Source organism: Mus pahari, chromosome 23 (genome assembly GCF_900095145.1).
Source record: "Mus pahari chromosome 23, PAHARI_EIJ_v1.1, whole genome shotgun sequence".
In the NCBI taxonomy this organism is placed as follows: Eukaryota; Metazoa; Chordata; class Mammalia; order Rodentia; family Muridae; genus Mus; species Mus pahari.
Window position 1 is genome coordinate 27,093,376 of NC_034612.1, and position 11,808 is coordinate 27,105,183.

General features: G+C 50.1%; 1 long non-coding RNA gene across 2 annotated transcripts in view; it reads left to right on the plus strand.

Annotated features, from left to right (window-relative positions):
• The first annotated feature begins 1,281 nt into the window (after positions 1-1,281).
• LOC110339039 overlaps positions 1,282-11,808 on the plus strand; it is a 16,728-nt gene continuing 6,201 nt past the window's right edge. For both annotated transcript variants that reach the window (XR_003842974.1, XR_003842973.1), the window contains exons 1-3: positions 1,282-1,570; positions 4,612-4,732; positions 7,577-7,764. This is a non-coding gene — a long non-coding RNA (uncharacterized LOC110339039). The remainder of the gene's footprint in view (positions 1,571-4,611; positions 4,733-7,576; positions 7,765-11,808) is intronic.

Here is an 11,808-nt window from a genome sequence, read left to right on the forward strand (position 1 = left end):
AAAAAAAAAAAGAATATAATCCTTTTGGGAGCTGGGAAGATGGCTCAGTCAATACAGCACCCACTGTGAGAGCATGAGGACCTGAGTTCAGATCCATATCCTCAATGTACAGCAGCGTGGCGTGATGGCGTGATAGCAGCACCTGCGATTTCAGAGATGGACAGACCCCACAGCCAAACTGACCATTTTCAGTGTGTGTGAGTGTGTGTGTGTATGTGTGCGCGCGCGTGTGGAGAGAGAGAATATGAAAAAGAGAAATGGCTTAGTGGTAGAGTGAGGAGCAGTGAGTTTGGATTCCCAGCACTCACACAAAAGCCAGGCACTGAGGCACTCGGGGTGGGGGTGGGGGCAGAGGCAGGAGGATCTCACTGATTATCAAATCAGTAAGCTAAAGAATCAGTGAGGGACCCTATTTCAAAAATATAGATAGAAGAGAGACTGAGGAAGGCTGGTGGTATGGGTCTCTGGACTGGACACACATAGGCCAGAAGAGGGCATCTGATCGATCCATGGACAGATTGTAGAACAAAGGCCATCGTTACTCAAACTTCAGTCTTGCCCCTCTGGTCAGGTGGTTGGCACTGTCTCTGGATCCCGGTCTCCTTAATTACCATCTCTCAGTGTGTAGCAAGAGAAAGACTCATATCCAGGCCTTGCATTCCTTGTGTGCTGGAGTGGACATCTCGTTTGAGGGTTAACTCAGAACAAGCCGTTATAGTTTTCAGGATTTCTTCCTCCCGCATGGGTTATGAAGTATGTATTAACTGTATTAGCCACAGGTTCCTTTGATCTACTTTTGTGTACAACAAATCTTACAGGAAGATGGCTGAAGACAGGCTAGCCAGGTACGGCTCCGAGGGTAAATATAAAGAAGGGACTTTATGAGTACTATTTACTCTAAGTACTTATGAGGCAAATTCTGTGTTTGAATTCTCTTTAAAGGCGTGGCTAGTGATCACTGGACTACGTTTCCCATAGCTCCCGTGGCAGCTTCTCTTGCATTTCCTAGAAGGCTGTTCGCCCTTTGCTCTGGCCCTGAGCATCCGTGGGAAGAAAAAAAAAATGGCATTGTATTCGTCAGCATTGTTTAAGTCAAATATCGTATTTTGTCCTTTATCGTTCCCCTAATCTGGCTTCTGCTCCTTCGCTCGCTGGCTTGCGGAGCCCAAATAACCTGAGAATGGTCTCCGGCAATAACAACGGTTACTACTGAAGCAGGAGGCTGTCCATACCGAAGCATTCTGGGAGTTGTAGTTCTGGTTCCTTTCCAGGCAACGGCTTGTTTTGCTCTGCCTCCTCCCACACCAGAAGTGAGCATCAGGTGGTGGCGAGCGCGGGGACAGGGTGAAAGCTGTGCGGGTCGGCGACAGATGTGCGGATAATCACCTTGCTGGTCACGGGCCACCATCACCACGGAGCCAAGGAATTTTCTGTCGCGAGCCCCGCTAACGGGCTTGCCGCCGAGAACTCTGGGAAATGTAGTTAGGCGCGAGCAAGCTGCCGTTAGTTGCCGGTCTGAGGCGGGAACCGCGGCCCCGCATGTGTTCGCGGCTCGGGTCAGCCTTCCACGGTGAGGATTTTCAGCCGGGGAAAGCAGGACCAGACGTGGGACGGGATGCGCAGGAGGCCCGGCCTTGAGCCGGGGGGGGGGGGCGCGCAGCCCACCTCTCCAGTCCCGAAAACCCCCGGTGACCGTCTAGGTTCCTTCACGTTGTCCGGGAGAGCGGAGTGGGTCCTGGTGGTCGGAGCGAATCCATAGGAGGGGCCCGGTCGGGCTGGGGAGGGGACGCAGGGGAAGAGAGCTTGTGCAACCTTGAGAAACTGCTCGAATCCCCGGCAACACTCCCTTCCCCAAAAAAGGGGGCAGGGACACAACCCACTCGTGGGATCGGAGACCCCAGCGGCCGGCCTAGCCTACCTTCCAGTTCAGGGGCGGACCCTGGCTCTAGGGAATGAAGCTGGGAGTGGGAACTTCCTGTGGCCCCTGCCGTCGCACACGAGCCCTCCAAGCACATGTCAGCCTGCACACACCACACACACACACACACACACACACACACACACACACACAGTAGTGACGGGTGCTGCCCCAGACACAGCCCCTCTATTCCAGAAGAGGGAGCTGGGGTTAGAGTCGATCAGGGACCCCTCATCCACGGTCTAGCTGGGGGCTGACAGACGCAGATCTGCAGTAGCAGTGTTGCCCTCGGAAGCGCCCCTGCTTCCTAAGAGCAGACGCGTGCGATACTCCAATAAACGACAAGGTTGGCAGCTGCTTTTGTTTGTTTGGGTTTTTTTCTTTTGGGGGGATTTTGTTGTTTTCTGGTTTTTTGTTTTTTGATGTTTGTTTTTGGTTGTTGCGTATGTGTTTAGGAGGAGGGCACGGAGTGGTCAGATAAAACTTTCTGGGTTCAGAAATGGATCCTTTCCCTTTGCCATGTGGGTTTTGGGGATTGAGCTCGAGGTCAGGCTTTGCAGTGATCACATTTACCTGCCGAGCTATCTCACCACCTAGCTTGGTTTTGTTTGAAACAAGGTCTGTATATGTAACCCTAGACTGGCTTGGAACTTGTAGCCATCCTCCTGCCTCAGCTTCCCCCAGTACTGGGATTACAGACTTTAGGGGGAGGGGGTTCATGTTTAAAAATAAATAGCCAGGCTGGTTACACATGCGTGTGATTCCAGTGCTCACAAGGCAGAGAGGGGACGATCAAGGCTAATTTGAGGCTAGCCTGATCTACATAACAAGATCCAGACTGGGTAGGACTACATAGTGAAACCTTGTCCCCTTCCATCACTAAAAAAAAAAAAAAAGTGGGGGAGTGAAAGGACTAACCCTGTGAAAGTGCTTACCACCGAGCCTGACAGCCTGCAGTCAGAGTCAATCCCCAGCACCCACATACACTTGTAACCCCCACGACCTGCTGGGGAAGTTGACTGGCCAGCCGCCCCAGTCAAATCAGGGATCATGAATTAGGATATCAAGAGACCAGGTCTCAGAGGCAGGCGGATTTCTGAGTTCAAGGCCAGCCTGGTCTACAAAGTGAGTTCCAGGACAGCCAGAGCTATACAGAAAAACCCTGTCTCAAAAATCCAAAAAAAAGAGAGAGAGAGAGAGAGAGAGACCAGGTCTCCCAAAACAGTGGACAGTGACTTTGGAAGGTCACCTAAGGTTAGTGGACCCCTGGCCACCACATGCACCTGCGCAAATATAAAGTCAAGCCTGGGTTTGTACATGGGTTCTGGATCTCCACCTCAGCCATTTGACAGGACCATCCCAACACTCCCCACACCCATGTACTTCCTTTACAGGTAGTGTATGCAAATGATATTTCCTTTAAAGCTCTCTGGTTTTTCAAGCTATAGTATTACATTTTCAATAATTTTAATTTAGATTATGTCTGAGAGATAAAATTTGGAAGGATTTTTCCTTTATATCCCGCCCCCCACCCCCACCCCTTTCAGTGTAGGAATGGAATCCAGGGACTTTTACATAGAAAGCAAGTGTTCTACTAAACCTACTGGAGCCCCGTCTTTGATCATTTATATAAAGCTATAATTTTTATCATTATTTAGTGGTAGGTATTTGTAGTATATTAACATTTCTTTTTTTTTTTTTTTTCTTATATTAACATTTCTTATCTAGCCAGAAAGCTGGTTTTTTGTTTGGTTGGTTGGTTGGTTTTCCTTGTGATTTTTACTTGTTTGTGGTTTTGTTTTGTTGAGACAGGGTTTCTCTGTATAGCCCTGGCTGTCCTGGAACTCACTCTGTAGACCAGGCTGGCCTCGAACTCAGAGATCCACCTACGTTTACTTTCCCAACATGTCCCAATTAAAGGCGTGCCCACCACCGCTGGGCTGCTCTTGCTGAAGACCTGAGCTCAGAACCCAGCATCCACATTGGGTGGCTGGCAACCACTTGTAACTCTATATCCAAGGGACCTGACGCCCTCTTCTGCACTCCACGGGCACCTAAACACACATGCAGATGCTCACACAAACATACACATAAAAGGATGAAAAGGAAATAACGAAGAAGAATGCACTGCCGTGGGGTGGGGTGGGGAGCCCCGTGGCACACTCCTTATCCCAGAATCTCAAGTGGGAAGTCGCCACAAGTTCAAGGTCAATGTTGGCTATCCCAGTAAGAACCTGGCCAGGAAAGGCTGTGTGGAAAGACCCTATTAGAAACGCTAAAAGCAAGTCGGGCATTGTGACGCACACCTTTAATCCCAGCACTTGGGAGACAGAGGCAGGAGGATCTCTGTGAGTTTGAGGCCTTCCTGGTCTATGTTTGGGTCTAACAAGAATTGAAAAGAAGCAGCAGGGCTGGGGATATGGTGCAGTCAGAGTTTGTTCCATCTCCAGCACCACATGCACCCGGTGAGACGGTGCCTGCCTGGAATCCCGGCACTGCAGAGTGGAGGCAGGAGGATCAGGAGTCACATAGCGAGTGTGAGGCCAGCCTGGGCTACATCACAAACAAAACCCCCTCAGGGTCATAAGCCTGTAATTCAAGGACTTGCCCAGCTAAATCATGAAAGAGGAGGAGAGATAAGAGGAAGGGAGGGGAGGACCACGTATCCACCCGATGACCCTTGTTTCTTCTAGAGCTCCTGAAGTTCTGTCGTTCCTCATGGCCTCCAGTTCAGGAAGCTTCTAGAACATGTGGCACCTCTACAATGGAAACAAGATCCGCATCATCAGCTTCAGATGTGTTCTTGGAACCCTGGTAAGAGCAGGGCCCGTGGGAGTCTGTGGCCGCTTTGCCCTAGGCTGAAAATCAGTTGGACCCTCCACCCACTCCAAACTCTGAGGTCTGTATGGAGCCTGCTGTGGTCCTCACAGGAGGTCCTGAGTTGATCACCGGAGTATGGAGGCTCTCCTGTCTGTTAGCTTTATGTGGCTGTGTCCTCTGTAGCTTTAGGACCTCTATTACACTCTTCCCGGTTATCATCCGATGGCTTCCTAGCCAAGCCCCATGCCACGGTGTGGCGCAGGAGCAAGTTTGTGGACAACGGTTTCTCTCCTTCACAGAGCCTGGACTCTGTCCAGTGAGTTCCCTGTGTGCTAGCCAGCTCCTCTCTAAAGAATACACAGGAGAGCCTTCCCCAGGGAGAGAGAGGGGTTGGGGCTTAGACACAGTAGACTCAAGCTGGGGTTTCACAGCTGTGACCCAGCACTTTGGGAGTCAGGTGCAAGGGCACTGGTGGGCATCTGAAGTCCATTTGACCTATTTAGTGAAACTCTGTCAGAGACAAGACTAGATGAGTGCCACCATCTCGGGATCAGCCTGTGGTTCAGCACAGGACTCTTGTCCAGTGCTGAGCAGCACTTGTACTAGTCGCTGGGTATGTGGAAATCTCCAGCTTCTCAATGACTTTAGTGTCATTGACCAGAACCACTCTCTGCCTGCCCAGCCCAGCGATGCACAGTCACTAGCTAGAATCGGGCTCTGGCTCCCTGTGCATAGTTGGACATGCTGGGGTAAGTCCTTGAACTTCTCTGAGCTTCTGTTTCTCTATATATATATGAGTATCAGATAAAATAACAGACAAGGATTGGGGCGTGGCTCAGTGGTAGAGCCCCTGCCTGGTACACACAAAGCCTTGGGTTTGATCTTGATGCCTAGATAATATATTAAATAAGTAGTAGGTTTAAAAGAACTTTCTAGATTACAGAGTGCTTAACATGTAGAAGTTCTTTTTTATTATAGCTTATAGGTGGCTTTGTTTGTATTTTATTTTTGTTTTTTTGTTTTCTTGGGTTTTTGCTTTTTTTATTTGTTTGGTTTGGTTTGGTTTGGTTTGGTTTGGTTTGGTTTAGTTTGGTTTTGAAACAGGGTTTTGCTGTGTAGACTAGGTTGACCCGAAACTAGTGATTATCTAGCCTCAGCTCCTGAGGCGTAGGGTCACGAGTGTGATCCACAAGCTCGGCTCGTTCCTATGTATGATCTGTATTCGCCCTTTGCCCAGCAGCAGTGTCAAGCCCAGCTTCCCCTCTCTCTTGCTCACTCGCCCTTGATCGTCCTGCAGCTGACCCAGATCTCTCCCCCACGGCAGCCGCAGCCACCAGAGTCCGCCTAGGCGTTGAGCGGCGCTCCACCCTGTCTCACGTAGCAGCTGTTCCCTGACTGCCTACCAGGACTCTGCCCTTGGGGGGTCACTCACCAACACCCCATCAGGCAGCCTCCCAGCGCGTGCCAGCCAGACCTTTCCACTCAGCGCTGGCAGAGTTCAAGTTCTTCCACCCAAACCCCTCACACCTCCCTCACCTCAGACCTCGCATCCTTCCTCATCCTGCCCCGCCCCCACCAGGTGTGTGAAACTGGGGAACTCTCCCATGGATTTGAAAGAAACTAGATGAGCTTAGAAAAGAAAACGAAAATAAGTTGTAATCTCACTAAGACTGTCATCATTTACAACCTGCTTTGAACCCTCAGCCAGGTGTGGTGCTGCCCCAGTGTTACCCTGTAACTTGGGTGACAGAGGCAGAGGGAGATCAGGAGTTGGAAAAAAAAAAAAAAAAGAGTGCCTGGAAAGACAACTCGGAGGTTAAGGGTTCTTATCATTCAGTCATGGGGATCAGAGTTCAGAGCCCAGCACCTACCCTGGTCCCAAGGAAGGGATCAGAGACAGGGGGATTGTTGGGACTTGTCAGCTCTCAATCTAGCTGAGACGTCATAAACCCCAGACCCTGCCTCTACACAGACACCCAGGCACAAATGCACACAAATAATTTAGAAAAATAGTCTGTTTCTAAAAAGGCATGGTTGATGGTGCCTTTAATCTCGGCTCTCAGAGGCAGAGACAGGCAGATCTCTGGGAGTTCAAGGTCACCCTGGACTACCTAGAGTGGTCCAGGCCAGCCAAGGCTACACAGTGATGCCTAGTTTCAAAGAAACAAAACAAGAAAGGTTTTCTTGCTGTGGCTGTGGCGTTGGACAGATGGCTCACTAAATATCTAAGGGCGGGGGCTATGGCTCAGTCGGTAGTGCGCTGATCTAGCTTGAGTCCCTGGGTTCCTCCCATGATGTATATAAGTGGATCGAGATAGCACACGCCTGCAGTCCGAGTGTGAGGAATGGGGGCTCAAGAACATCCTTGGTGCTGGGCATGGTGGTGCACTGGGAGACAGAGGCAGGCGGATCTCTTGAGTTTGAGGCCAGCCTGATCTACATGGTAAGTTTCAGAATAGCCAGGGCTACAGAGAGAGAGAGAGAGGACTGGAGAGATGGCTCAGTGGTTAAGAACAATGATTGCTCTTCCAGAGACCCTGAGTTCAATTCCCAGCAACCACATGGTGGCTCATAACCATCTGTAATGGGATCCGATGCCCTCTTCTGCTGTGTCTGAAGACAGCTACAGTGTACTTATACTTGCATAAATAAATAAATAAATAAATCTTTAAAAAATAAATAAGTATATAAACAAACAAATGAACCAACAAACCCCCTGACCCCTTAAGATTATACACCTTAGACCTCATTGTTGTACTGTACGTAACAGCTACTCTGGGCCCAGGGTAGGACATGGACCTCTTTGTTGAGGTAACATTTGAATCCTCTGTTTTTAAGAGTTCGCCTCGGCAGCTGTCCGAAAGTTAATCCTGTGAAGGGACCTGAAGCAGACCCTCTGCGGAAGTCCCAAGCACCCACGAAGAACATCGCAGTGTATTCATTCCCCTTCCGGTGGCCTCGGGATCCAAGCAGGAAAGAAGAGGGAAGAACTCTGAAGGACACGAGCGACCCAGCTTACAGTCCAGGTGAGTTGCTTGTTCCAGTCAGAAGACCCATCGTATGACAGTGTGCCTAACGCACTAGAGGGTCTGAGGGAGGGGTTCTGTTGGACAGCTTGGCTGCCACAGCTGGCTCTGCCTCTCAGGAGTGCTGCCCCTCCATTGCCTGGGAGAGAAAGTGCCGAGCCACGAGTGTGAATTCCTTCCTCCATCCCCACAGCCAGAAGCCCTGACAGGGCTGATAGGATGGCTCAGTGGTTAAAAGCATTTGCTGCTCTTGCAGAAGACCCAAGTTTCGGTCCCAGCACCCACACACACTGGGTAGTTTACAACCACCTATAACTCCATCTCCAAAGGATCTGACACCCTTTTCTCTCCTTTGAGGTCACCTGCACACACAATGGCGCACATACACACTCATACATAGAAAGAGAGAGAGAGTTTAAAATGTACTTATCTTGGGCTGGAGAGATGGCTCAGTGGTTAAGAGCACCGACTGAAAGAAAGGAAGGGTTTCTTTAGCTCATGGTTTAGAGCAGCAGTTTTCAACCTGTGGGTCGTGAACCCTTGGGTCAAATAACCCTTTCATAGGGCTCACCTAAGATCATCAAAAAACACATATATTTAAGTTACAATTCATAACAGTAGCAAAATTACAGTTATGAAGTAGCAATGACAATAACTTTATGGTCCAGGGTGAGTCAGCACACTGGGAGGGGCTGTACTAAAGGTCGCAGCATTAGGAAGGTTGAGAGCCACTGGCTTGGAGGGTTCGGTCCATCATACCAGGGAGAGCATTACAGAGCTCACAGCAACAGGAGTGTGTGTCAAAGACTTCTCACATAGTGGAGGTAAGGAAGAGACAGAATGGACTGGAACCAGACGTGAGGGGAGTCCTCGAAGGCCTGTCCAGAATAACCTCCTTCCACAGACCAGGCCCCTCCAACTAAAAACTCCACAGCCTTCAATATAGCCCCGTAAGGTGCTGGAGAGACGGGTGGGCAGTGAGAGCGCTTCCTGCTCTTGCTGAGAACCTGAACTTGGTTCCTAGCGCCCACCGTGGGCAGCTCACAGCCACTCTGATGCCCTCTTCTGGCTTTCTCAAACACCAGCACTCATGTGTCCTGCCTACCCACACATATAGCACATAAAAATAGATCTAAAAACAAACAGCACAAGCCAGGGACCGATCATTCAGAATGGGAGGACGTCTCAGATTCACACAGTAATTCCACAGACTGTGGGAAGTCCTTCTCCCCTAATGCTGTCTGACCCAGCAGAAAACCACCCTTGGGAGTAACCCACGGGTGCTCTGCGCGTGGAAACCCCATGTTTGTGGTCAGTCCTTAGAACCCCCCATTCAGAGTCTACAGGCTCATCAGAGGCTACACCTATTCCACAGGGAGCTTTCAGAGAGAAGCTATAAAAAGACCATAGCCAAATGTAAATGAAAAAAATATCTAATAAAAAATTGGGGGCGGGGAGGAGACCATAGCCATGCTGCATGCTTAAGAGCCGGGTGTGGTGGTGTGTTCCTGCAGTCCCAGCACTTGGGAGACAGAGGAAGGTAGATCTCTGTGAGTTCAAGGCCAGCCTGATCTTCATAGTGAGTTCTAGGCCAGCCAGAATGGCATAGGGTGACCCTTTTTTTTTTTCTCAAAGAAAAAAAGAGGAGGAAGAGGAGGAAAAGGACAAGGACAAGGAGAAGAAAGAGGGGGAGGAGGAGAGGAGAGGAGAGGAGAGAGAGAGAGAGAGAGAGAGAGAGAGAGAGAGAGAGAGAGAGAGAGAAAGAGAGATTGATGGATGGATGGATGGATGGAAGCCAGGCATGATGGCACACCCTTGTAATCACAGAACTCAGCTGAAGTAGGAAGACCACAAGTTTGAGGCCTGCCTGGGCCAAATAGTGAGAAAACGAGAATCCTAAGGGCTCAGCTGCATTGAAGATACCACAGACCAGAGAGCTCAGATGACAGAACTGTGAGCCTCAGAAGTCCCTGTCCCTTGTACTGTACCTGGCCCTGTGCCACTGCTGGTCCGCCCTTATGGAAGATTGACCCAAGTCCTCTGATCCAAGAAGATGCCCTCTGAATGACCAAGCTGATATGCTGATAGGGCTAGCAGGGTAGCAAGGGTTGGGCATGGAAACCTGGCCTTGGCTCCGGGATCCCGAAGGCGTGATGAGGCTCTGACTCACTTCATAATCTAGACTTGAGTCTCAGTGTACAGCTGAGCTTGGACAAGCTTGTTTCGATGTAGCCTTTGTTTGTGTTTTTATGTGCCTGTCTGCCTCTCTGTCTCTCTCTCTCTGTCTCTCTCTCTCTGTCTCTCTCTCTCTCTCATGCACACACACATTTCTGCAACAGCACTTTTTTTTTTTCTTTTTTCTTTGTTTTGGCGGGGACAGGGTTTCTCTGTAGCCCTGCCTGTTCTGGAACTCACAGAGATCCTCCTGCCTCTACCTCCCAAGTACTGGGATTAAAGGCTGTGCCACCACCGCCAGGCTGCAACAGCACACTGTTTATAGTTTACAAAAATCACCCCTGTAACTTTGTAGGAAAGGCGGCCCCTCCCCTCAGCAGTTGTGTGAGCTGAAGGGACCCAAGAACTAACCAGAGAGGGCCAGCGGGCGACTGTTAGTCTGGATTCCCAGCCCCCCCCCCCCCCTAGCTTTTTGGTTTTTTTTTTTCAGCAAAAACTCTTAATTGCTGAAACATCTCTCCCCCCCCCCCCCAGTAGCTTTGTGGCCAGCCTGGTGTGGAAGGAAGCTGGAAGCCACCTGAATGGTGGTTCATTGCCAGCGTGGACCGGCTCACATGGCAGCAGCCTGGCTCCCTCCTAGGTACTCCCTTGAGCCACTGATCTATTGCTTCTTATCTTTGTGTGTTTGGGAGGGGTGTCTGTCTGTCTGTGTGTCTTTGTGTGTTTGGGAGGGGGTATGTGTGTCTGTGTGTGTCTGTGTATCTCTGTATGTGTGTGTGTGTCTGTGTGTGTGCATGTGTGTGTGTGTCTGTGTGCATGTGTGTGTCTACAGGCTTAGCACATGCTTGCTTTCAGGAGTTGGCTCTTTCTACTGTGAGTCCTGGGATCAAATTCAGGTTGTCAGATTTTTCTCAGCAAGTGCCTTTGCTTGCTGAGCCATCTCACCGGTTTTTCTTCTTTATTACTCTTGTAATACATTTCCCCTGTTATGAACAGATGCTAAAATATTAGTGTGAGAAAACTTTTTACTGTTGCTGTTTTACAAGATTCATGGGTAACATTTGAATACCTGTGGAACACCTGCTGACTAGATGAGCGTGCACGTGTGTGTTTATTTATATATTTTCCCCGTTGGTCACCCTAGAGGATTCTCAGGCCACTAACCCCTGGCATGCAGTTGCTAAAAAAGACAGGCAATACTGCTCTCGGCCACAAGAGGGCGATGTTTGTCCATGAATGTCCCTCACAAAGCCTGCTTTAAACCACAGCCTAGGTAGGCACCAGCTTTTCCTGCCCTTCTGAGCCTCCTCCGGGGGACAGAAAGAAACCAGTGAGTGTTTTATCCAGGTCACCCTGAGCCACTCCCCGCTCAGCCTGCTCCCTGTACCTATAAGAAACCACCTTGGGGGTGGGCATGCGGGCTCCTGCGGTGAGATAAGCAGGTAGATCTCTGTGAGTTTGCAGCAATTCTGATTGGCATAGCAAGTTCCAGGACGGCCAGACAGGGTGAAACCCTGGAGCGGCGTCGGGGTGGGGTGGAGAAGAGAGATCTTCTTGGTTTATCGCTCCTTTGGTAAAGTGTTTGCCTTACAAGATTGGATCCCAGACCACCTAGAAAGCCAGCCTGGTGGCCTCATGCTTTTGATGGCAGCAATGGAGAGAGAGGGAGGGTCCCCGGGACTCGCTGGCCACCCAACCTAGCCTAATGGTTGACCACTGAGAAACCCTGCCTTAAAAAAGACAGCAGTTAAGAACACTGGCTGCGCCGGGTGGTGGTGGCGCACGCCTTTAATCCCAGCACTTGGGAGGCAGAGGCAGGTGGATTTCTGAGTTCGAGGCCAGCCTGGTCTACAAAGTGAGTTCTAGGAC